This window comes from Dreissena polymorpha, chromosome 16, assembly GCF_020536995.1.
Source record: "Dreissena polymorpha isolate Duluth1 chromosome 16, UMN_Dpol_1.0, whole genome shotgun sequence".
Taxonomy (NCBI): domain Eukaryota; kingdom Metazoa; phylum Mollusca; class Bivalvia; order Myida; family Dreissenidae; genus Dreissena; species Dreissena polymorpha.
The window spans coordinates 164871-173968 of record NC_068370.1 but is presented as its reverse complement, the minus strand read 5'-3'; positions in this window follow the sequence as shown (position 1 = coordinate 173968).

Below are 9098 nucleotides of genomic sequence, written 5' to 3'. Positions count from 1 at the left end.
TGAATTTAGGTTTGAGATTTCTGTTTGAACCATGTATGAAGAACACTGGGCCTCAAATGTGTCCCTGGTCTGGATTGTTTTAACAATTGTTTAGGTGATATGACGATTGTTTGCTTGTCTGCACTGATTTGAATATCAGTTAAAGTTTTGAGGGAGTGTAGAGTTTGGCATCTCTGTCCAGTGACTAGTAAGAAAAGCATGCATAATTTGTGGGATAAAAATGCAAGGTTATCAGTTTTCAGTGAATGTAAAAAATCAAGAACAATATTAACATCCCATATGCATTGATAACGTGGGAAAGCTGGTCGTGTATTGAAACAGCCTCTCATAAATCTTGATAAAATGTCATCATCATGAATGTTTATATTGCCACACAGTTTTAAGAATGTACTAAGTGCGCTTCGTGCTGTATTTAACGCACTATAACTTAGACCTTGTTTGAATAAAGATGTCAGAAAATTAATAACATGCTTTAGATTGGGTTTAATGGGATTCTTCGATTGTCCATAGTAGTTAATCAATTTCTTAATATATCCGTCATATTGTCTCTTTGTAGTTTCTTTCCACGATCCGAGGATAATGTCTCTAGCTTGTTTTGAAATTCCTTTGTTTTTGAGTGATTTCCTGATAAGCGAAAAAGTCCTAGTCTCATTTTGGGAAGTGGATACATTTTGTTTGGTTTGTGTGGAAGTGTCAGAATAGATTTCGGAAGTGGAAGTAGATGGCATGATCCGCTGATCAACTGTAATAGACTGGGCCACCATGGCTGTGTTGGCCAAATTTGGGCCCACTAGAACGGCTTCTGTCATGTCTTCCACCACTTTCTGTAGCACCTTTGATATTAAACTGAAAGGAGGGAACATATAAAACACACATGATTTCCATTCGAAAGTAAACGCGTCTATTTGATGTGCTTTATGATCTGGAAACCTTGAAACGTAAAGATCCAATTTGTTGTTGAGCTTAGAAGCAAACAGATCCACCTGCATGTTATTGTGAATATTCATGATTTTCTTGAATACATCATCATTCAATGACCACTCAGTATCATTAATTGTTCTAGATATCTCATCAGCTTGATGATTTTCCGTTCCAGGCACGTGTGCCACTGACAAATGCAATTTCTTTTCTAAGCACCACAGCCATAACTTTCTTGCTAAGTTATGTAGTTCATCAGTTCGACCACCAAAATTTTTTAAGTATGCTACACTATTCATGTTGTCCATGTAGAGTTTGAGATGTTTGTTCGTTTCATTTTTACAGAACGCCATAACCGTAAGTTGGCATGCCTTTAATTCTAAAATATTTATGTGCATACTTTGTTCCCCTGCGGACCATATGCCCCCTGTTTTTGGCCGTTTGTTTTGTTATATCCACCCCAGCCTGTTTTTGAAGCGTCACTGTATTATGATAATATCTGGTGGACCATGATAAATCTTTTTGTATGAGGATTCAATATTGTTTATCCACCATTGTAACGAAGGGTGTATTGAATCGGGAATGTTCATATAACTGTTGAAATTGCCATTGTGCTTCGAAAGCGCGTGTTCTTTTATTTTTTCTAATGGTCTGATAAATAGTGTTGCATATTCAACCCCCGGAGTGGCCGCCACTAATTTACCGATAAGCTTGGCAAACTCCCTTATTGTTGTCCTCTTTTTTGTTACCATGGCTTGACACATGTGTCGAATTTCTTCCTTACGGGTCATGGTTAGTGTTACAGTCATGGTAATAGAACATAATACAAATCCTAAAAATGTTAATTGTTGACATGGTCGTAATACTGATTTTTCTACATTGATAGTTAGGCCGAGACGGTCAAATAATGTTATTGTGTCTATAATATTTTGCTCACATTTAAGTTTTGTCTCTCCTTGTAAGCATGAGTCGTCAATATATGCTGTACTGACATAACCTTTTGATCTTAAATAAGCATATGCAGGTTTTAACACTTTAGAAAATACTCTTGGGCTGCTTGATAAGCCCATGACTAAGGCACAGAATTGAAATTTTCTACCATCAAACACAAACCTCAGCATGTGTCTGTGTTCTTTCGCTACTTCAATGGAATAGAATGCATCAGCTAGATCAACAGAACCCAACCAACAATTTTGTCTCATGTTTGCCACCGCCGTAGCTAATGTTTCCATTTTAAAGTGAATTTTGTTTGTATAGTCTATATTAAATGGTTTTAAATTTAAAATAATCCTGATTTTGTCATTTGATTTTGGTCTATAAAAGATGTTTGATATAAATTCGCCGTCATATGGTCTATTGTCGATTTCTTCAATTATACCAGTTTTCAAGAACATGTCTATTTCCCTTTGAATGCTTTGTTTTTCCCTCTCATTAAATTGGAATGGCATAGGTGGATTTTCTTGAATAGGTGAACTGTTTACTTCTAGCTTGTAACCTCTTATTGTATTTAAAATCCAATTATCGCTTGTTAGTATTTCCCATTCTTTAATTGCTAATTTCGTTTTACCTGCTTTAAAATTTTCTTTGGTATTTTGTAAAAAACATGTGCGTTGACTAAAGTTTATCCTAAGGTCACCTACGTTTATTTCTGTTTGGGGTGCATCTTGAAATTTCCCCTGCGTTTGTGCTGGTATGCGTGGTTGTTTCTTCTGAATTGATTTGCTCCCGGATTCCACCTGTGCTGATTTGGGCGCTGGCCTAAAAAAGGCTTCCGTTGAGTTGGAACGTAGCGCATGTTGACGATTTGTTTGGCTCCTTCGGTGGTTTTAATAGCCTCTGGAATCTTTTCGAACAGCTTTTCTGCTGAGGAGTCCAAATTTCCTAGATGTCTATAGCGGGGTTGCAATTCCTTTTTTAGTTTCTCTCTTCTGTAATTGGTCGTCTTCTGTATCCCATTGGTTGCCAATTTGAATGCGTCCGATAACAGCTGTTTCAGTACTTTATCTTTGGATGTTTGAATCCTCTCAAGTGCCTTTATGATTGGTACCGCTACTTGTGCAAGCGTGCTGTGAGACTTTTGCAGGATAAAGTCAGAATGTCTTGGAGACTGTTTTAATTGTCTCCACAGAAATTCATCAACCTTAGGGACTTGAAGGAACTCGATGTTGACTGGCCTTTTATGTCTGTTCAGAATCTTTTTGATTTTTTCTTCTGACTGCTTGTTTTTTATTGCCTTGTTTGTAATCTCAGCGATGTTAGGTGATACGGCCTCACCAGTTTCCGTTGTCTCAGTACAGAATTGCGTTAACTCTGTTATAAGATCGCAATCCTCCTCATCCGAACAGCTTTCCTCATCCAAATAACCCTGCAGTTCGTCTATTTCTGCGTCCATTTGTTCCAATTCCGAATCGGAACTTTCGGCAACTGTAACCGCAGGTGCTTGTAACTGTTTGGACGGCCTCGACTGGCACATATCCGAGTCCGAAATTCGTAACTTTTTTGACGGCCCCGCCTCTTCTGGGTTTTTGCGTTTAATTTCTTTCACGTCTTTTTGAAGGTTGTCAATGGTCGATCTCATTTCACCCACTGATCGTGCAATATCCGCAAATTTACTCATGTTTTTGTTCAGTTCTTGTAAAAGTTCTTCCCCTCTTTGCTCAGGGGCCCCTAGAGGGTTATGTCCTGGCTGATCGGACATTGTATGTTCTACAAAATAAAATTAAACCCCGGTATAAATGTTTGCTGCATTTCCCGTTAGGGGGAACACTTAAGTATTATTACCAGCAGTTTGCGGCCAGAATAAAATAATATCCGTTCATACAATCCCTATGGTTATCCCGGATTGTTTAATTGCCATGTTTACAACCGGCCGTTGAACTATCAGTAATTGTAGAACAACCCTCAATGAGTATTCTGCGTGGCGCTTTTCAAAGCCACAAAACAGGATACGTAAAACACGCCATGCGACATGCGACAATTGCAGCGATGTTCGCTGTATCTACTGTGCTAGGTAGCGCATACGTAAAATCAAGCTCTATCAATAGCGTGTAACAGCGTAGTTTATATTGACCTACTTTTGAGGACAATATTGTTTGCCTGTTGGCGGTAAAGCAGATATTTTTCTGCGTATATTAATATGTTCATAAACAAGTTTATATATGCGCAATGTATGTCTGATTATATGAATATGTTTACGGATGAGAATGTAGGGTTCTCATTGATCTGGATTTTCCAGTATCTATTCGTCCAAGCGTCTGTTACAAATTAATTCACCATTTTAGGACATGAAGCCGTTCAGGCATACGCAGTGTTACTGCGAGTTAATGAGAATACACATCCGTATTTTAATTATATAGGGTTTGCATTTTAACTTTGCAATGTGATTTTCACTTGCGTTGCAAATTTTTTGCACTCGCAGTATTGCAAAAATGGTAAACTAGGGACACTTATCCCTCCTGTACATCATGTCTGACTAATAAAAACTACATGATTATTGTCGACACTATTGCTGGCCAAAAAACCCGTATGTTTTCCGTCTAAAACATGAAAATTCGCTTGAAAGAACAACGATGAATATAATAAATATTACTATTTCAACTTACCCGTGTGTGTGCTATTTATTGTACGTGAAAATTCCGAATTTACACAGATTGAAAATTTTGTCGCCTGCTCCGCTGCTGATAAGCCTCGTCTCTGATTATCTCTGTTGCAAAAGCTGCGTCATCTCTCGTGTGGGGCTCATTGAGGGGTTATACAGTAGATGAAATCAAGATTAACGGTAGAGGTAAATATTACTCTAAGAGGGATTTGCAGGACTGTTATACACTTAGAAGCATGATGATGATCATACATTGTTTAACCCCTTAGAAATGATCTACGTAAATTGATGTGGGGGCGCTGCATAAAACAACAATCAGGTCTTGTGTTCGTGGCATAATACAACTACACTGTAACTCCAATATAAAGCGCTCCGTTATAACGCTGAATCCAATATAACGCGGAGGGTGCTTGGATCCCATTTTTTCTCCAACCTTCCATTTTATTTCTGATTCAAATCCGTATAATGCAACTTCATGTATTTTCCGACAATTCAAAGATGGCGGCAATCACAGTTATGTTGATTGCTTTATTCAACCGTCCGTTGAACCGATTATAATCGCCTCGAGGTTAAACAACACTGACAGCTAATTGGTGTTAATCTGTTGTGTAATGTCAATAAAGGTGTGAAAAACTCGCGTGTCAGTGTTTATTACATGTTTTCCTCATCAGAGCGGTTCAGTGCGATAACTTCCATAAGTTAAGTGCAAGCGGGATAGTTATACAATTCAAGTAATTCAAAACGATTGAAACATTCTTTCTTTGATATGGTTGCAGTTTGACTATATTAAATGAACGGCTGTGAAATATACTGCCTACTGTATAAAACAACTTTTTCTGTCATTTTATTATCGTTCTAGTATTATGTCATTTAATCTTTCAGTTTGTGTATAAGAAATTAAATAATGCAGACGATTTATTAACATGCGAACGCAGTGTACCGGCAATTGTTAACAGAGCTTCACTTTCATTTTCGCGCGGTATCAGAAAGTCCCCGAGAAACACGTTTTTTGCATGCGTATGACGCAATAAAACAATTTTTGTACATGAGTCGTATTGCATTCAATCTAAATTTAAAGTTGCTCGTCCAATGAAAGCTCTGCCCCATAATGCACTGTACTCTTAACACTTCTGAAAATGGCATATATGCGTACGGTTGTGTTTACGAATTTCTTAAACATATATCGTCATTAATGTTCAAGATTATTATTTTTTAAGTGATGTTGCAATTTTATTGGATTATCGGATAAATGTGCACATAAGAAAAGCGGTATGTATACTGTTATCGATACGATTCGGTTTATATGCATGTATTTGCGTCAACACAGCATGGCAATATATATATACATGACCTATATTATAGGCTATTCTATACCTGTTTTGTTTATAGCGCCCTGCAGTAAATGAGCTCAAAACCTATAATGCGGATCCGTTATAACGCTGTTTCGCGGCTTGGACCCCATTGACCGCGCTATATTGGAGTTACAGTGTAAATAAGGTAAACATGTTCGCAGCATAATACCAATACTTGTAAATGAGACCAACGTGTTCACTGCATAAAACAACAATACGGTCAATGTGTTTGCTGCATAATACAACTAAATCATGGCGATTCATCCCATGACAAAGAAATTAGTTTTTACAGAAATGTATGCAATTGATTTTGCGTTCAGTTGCTGTTCTTGTTGATATCCGAGTTTTTCAAATGGCAGCGTCATATGTTCCCTTTGATATATTGCTCAAGAGCTAGATGGTTACAACATTGCAGGGCATAGACCTCATTTTTGTAAGTTAATACATGTTAATTATCCAAAAACTACTTCATTACATTTCTACTGTATTTATTGTTTTTAACAACAAAAACATACATCTGGAGCAGTTAGGCAAAACTTCTCTCAAACAAAATTAATATAATCAATTGGTAGGTAATTGTATTAAAATGTGTAGACATGTTATGTTGTAGATAATTGTATAACCTTAATGTTGCCTTGCTAGGCTTTTCTTGTAAGAATGAATGTGGCTGTCCCACTTGTGTTTTCTGATAATAATTCGCACTGTTTGTATTAACCCTAAGCTACCAATAAAAAGAACAATTTTTAGCAATTATCTGATATGACTGTAAAGTGGTTTACTCTTTATTGTGTTTAATTTGGTTGTAGTTGTATGCATGAACTAGGATGTACATGATTGTAATACTTAGCTATCTATCCTCTGCAGTCAACATTTAAGTATGCCCTTCCGTTTGCCAGATCTGCTTGACGCTCCTCACCAGTGGTTATTTCCGTTGATCACAATAATAATAATAAGTGACAGCAAAATGTGTCTAGTACTAAAATTACTATATTTATGAGAAGACCAAAAATATTGTGTATGCCCCTGCATTGACAGATTTGGGAGGTACATATTGATTGACCCATCCTTCCATCTCTACACAGTGAACACATATCTTTCTTACTTGCATGGATTTTGTACTTGAAGACTACCAACACACCCATATCAACCTTACTGCACGTTGCTGTTGACGCTTTCTTACTTTTGGTTTAGACTAATGCAGAGTCCAATCTTTTTTAGGCTGCAGAGTCCAATCTCTTGTAGGCTGTAGAGTCCAATCCCTTGTAGGCTGCAGAGTCCAATCTCTTGTAGGCTAAGAGCTTGTATAGACTGAGAGCTTGTATAAGCTTTATTGCTGAATAAATGTTGTTGTTGTTGTTTATTCCTTTACCACTTAGATACGTATTTTGACGCATTTGTATTCCCTGAGAAAGTTAAATTTAAATAAAGACCTATCTTACTAGATGCAAGTTTAAAAGGCTTCATTTCCAACCCTTATATACTGATTAGCAGCAAACAGCATACAACCTGAACAGCCTGCGAGTTACTAACAGGCTGTTCTGGTGTTATCAGAGTTTTCCCTAAGAACCGGCCGCCGGCCAAATTGACCGGTTCAATCGATTTTCTGGCCGGTTCAAATGCTGGTAACAAAAAAAAATAATGAGAGGTTTTGCAACTTTGATCGATGTAATTGTTAAAGTTAAGAAAAGACGAAATTAAACAAGCGAAAACATCGATTTAACATCGTTTTGTTTATGTTCTTTATACTTCCGTGTGTACGTTTTACCGAACAAGTATAATTTATAACGGCGCTTCTCATTGGCTGATTATTTTGAGTACGCAAATAACTACAAAACGGCGCTTCTCATTGGCTGATTATTTTGAGTACGCAAATAACTACAAAAATCGTAACCACATGGTTTTCTCAAAATGAAACGAACCCTGAGAGATTTTTTCAGTGTGACAGCGCCTTCAAAACGTCAGAAAGGTTTGTATTGATGAAAATCTCGATGAAAATGCATGAAAGAAATTATTCAAACAATACTTTTAGTTGAATAAAGTTTGCAATGCTGTGTTAGCCAAATACACGTGTTCAAACCCGACCCCTTGATGAGAAATAAATGTTTATTTTTGTTGTAAATGCCACAATACCGCATTCTCCTGTTATCAAAAAAATAATGGTGTGAACAAATATTTTTAGAACACAGCATAATGCATTGTGTCAGTTTATTCTAGTTGACTGTTTTTGTCAAAGAACTCATGAACTGGCTTTGGCATAACCAGTAGCTTAGTTATTGACTTGTTTCAAAATTCATCGCACACTATGCACAGTATAATTATTTGGCACTCCCCTCACAAATGTTTTAAAAAATTAGAAAAATTCCATAAGTGATACACAAAAAAACAAGTAATTTTCATCTCTAAAATTTCTGTCCAAACCCCCCCCAAAATGCACCATTTTGCGTCTAGATTTTCAAAATTTTTCGGGGGGGGGGGGGGCATGCCCCCGGACCCCCCTAGCAGGACTGCCTTGCTTGGCCTGTTCAAATTTTTATTTGGCCTGTTCAAATAAAAGGAAGGGAAAACCCTGTGTTATGCTGTTTTCACATAGCCATTTTTACATTGCTTTGAGTGGGAAAGAGTTAACTAAAATTGACGCCTTCCATCTAACAACATTTTCGCTTTCTACAATGCTTAAACACTAGGATGGATATTTTCTATGAACACTCTTAATAAACTAAAATCACCTGCTTCATCTTGACTATGACATTGACCAATTTTGGGACTTAAACTCAGAAGGTCTAAATTTTGGTTACACCAAATTAACCCATCTTTAGTTTCTCCTAGAAATTTACCTCATTTTGTACTTAGATTTTTCACTCTTGCCTAGTTCTTGGTTAATTATACCCCACCAAACGAAGTTGAGCTTGTCTGTCGGTCGGTCGGTCTGTCGGTCGGTCGGTCTGTCGCTCCGTATCCGCTCTCTGATTAAAGTTGTTTTCATCCGATCTTCACCAAACTTGGTCAGATGTTATATCTAGGTGATGTCTAGGTCAAGTTCGAATATGGGTCATGCCGGGTCAAAAACTGGGGTCACGGGTTCACTTAGTGCGTTTTAAACATTGAGCTTGGTGTCCGCTCTCTAATTTAAGTAGTTTTCATCTGATCTTCACCACACTTAGTCAGAAGTTGTATGTAGATTATGTGTAGATCAAGTTCCAACATGGGCAATGCTGGGTCAAAAACTAGGT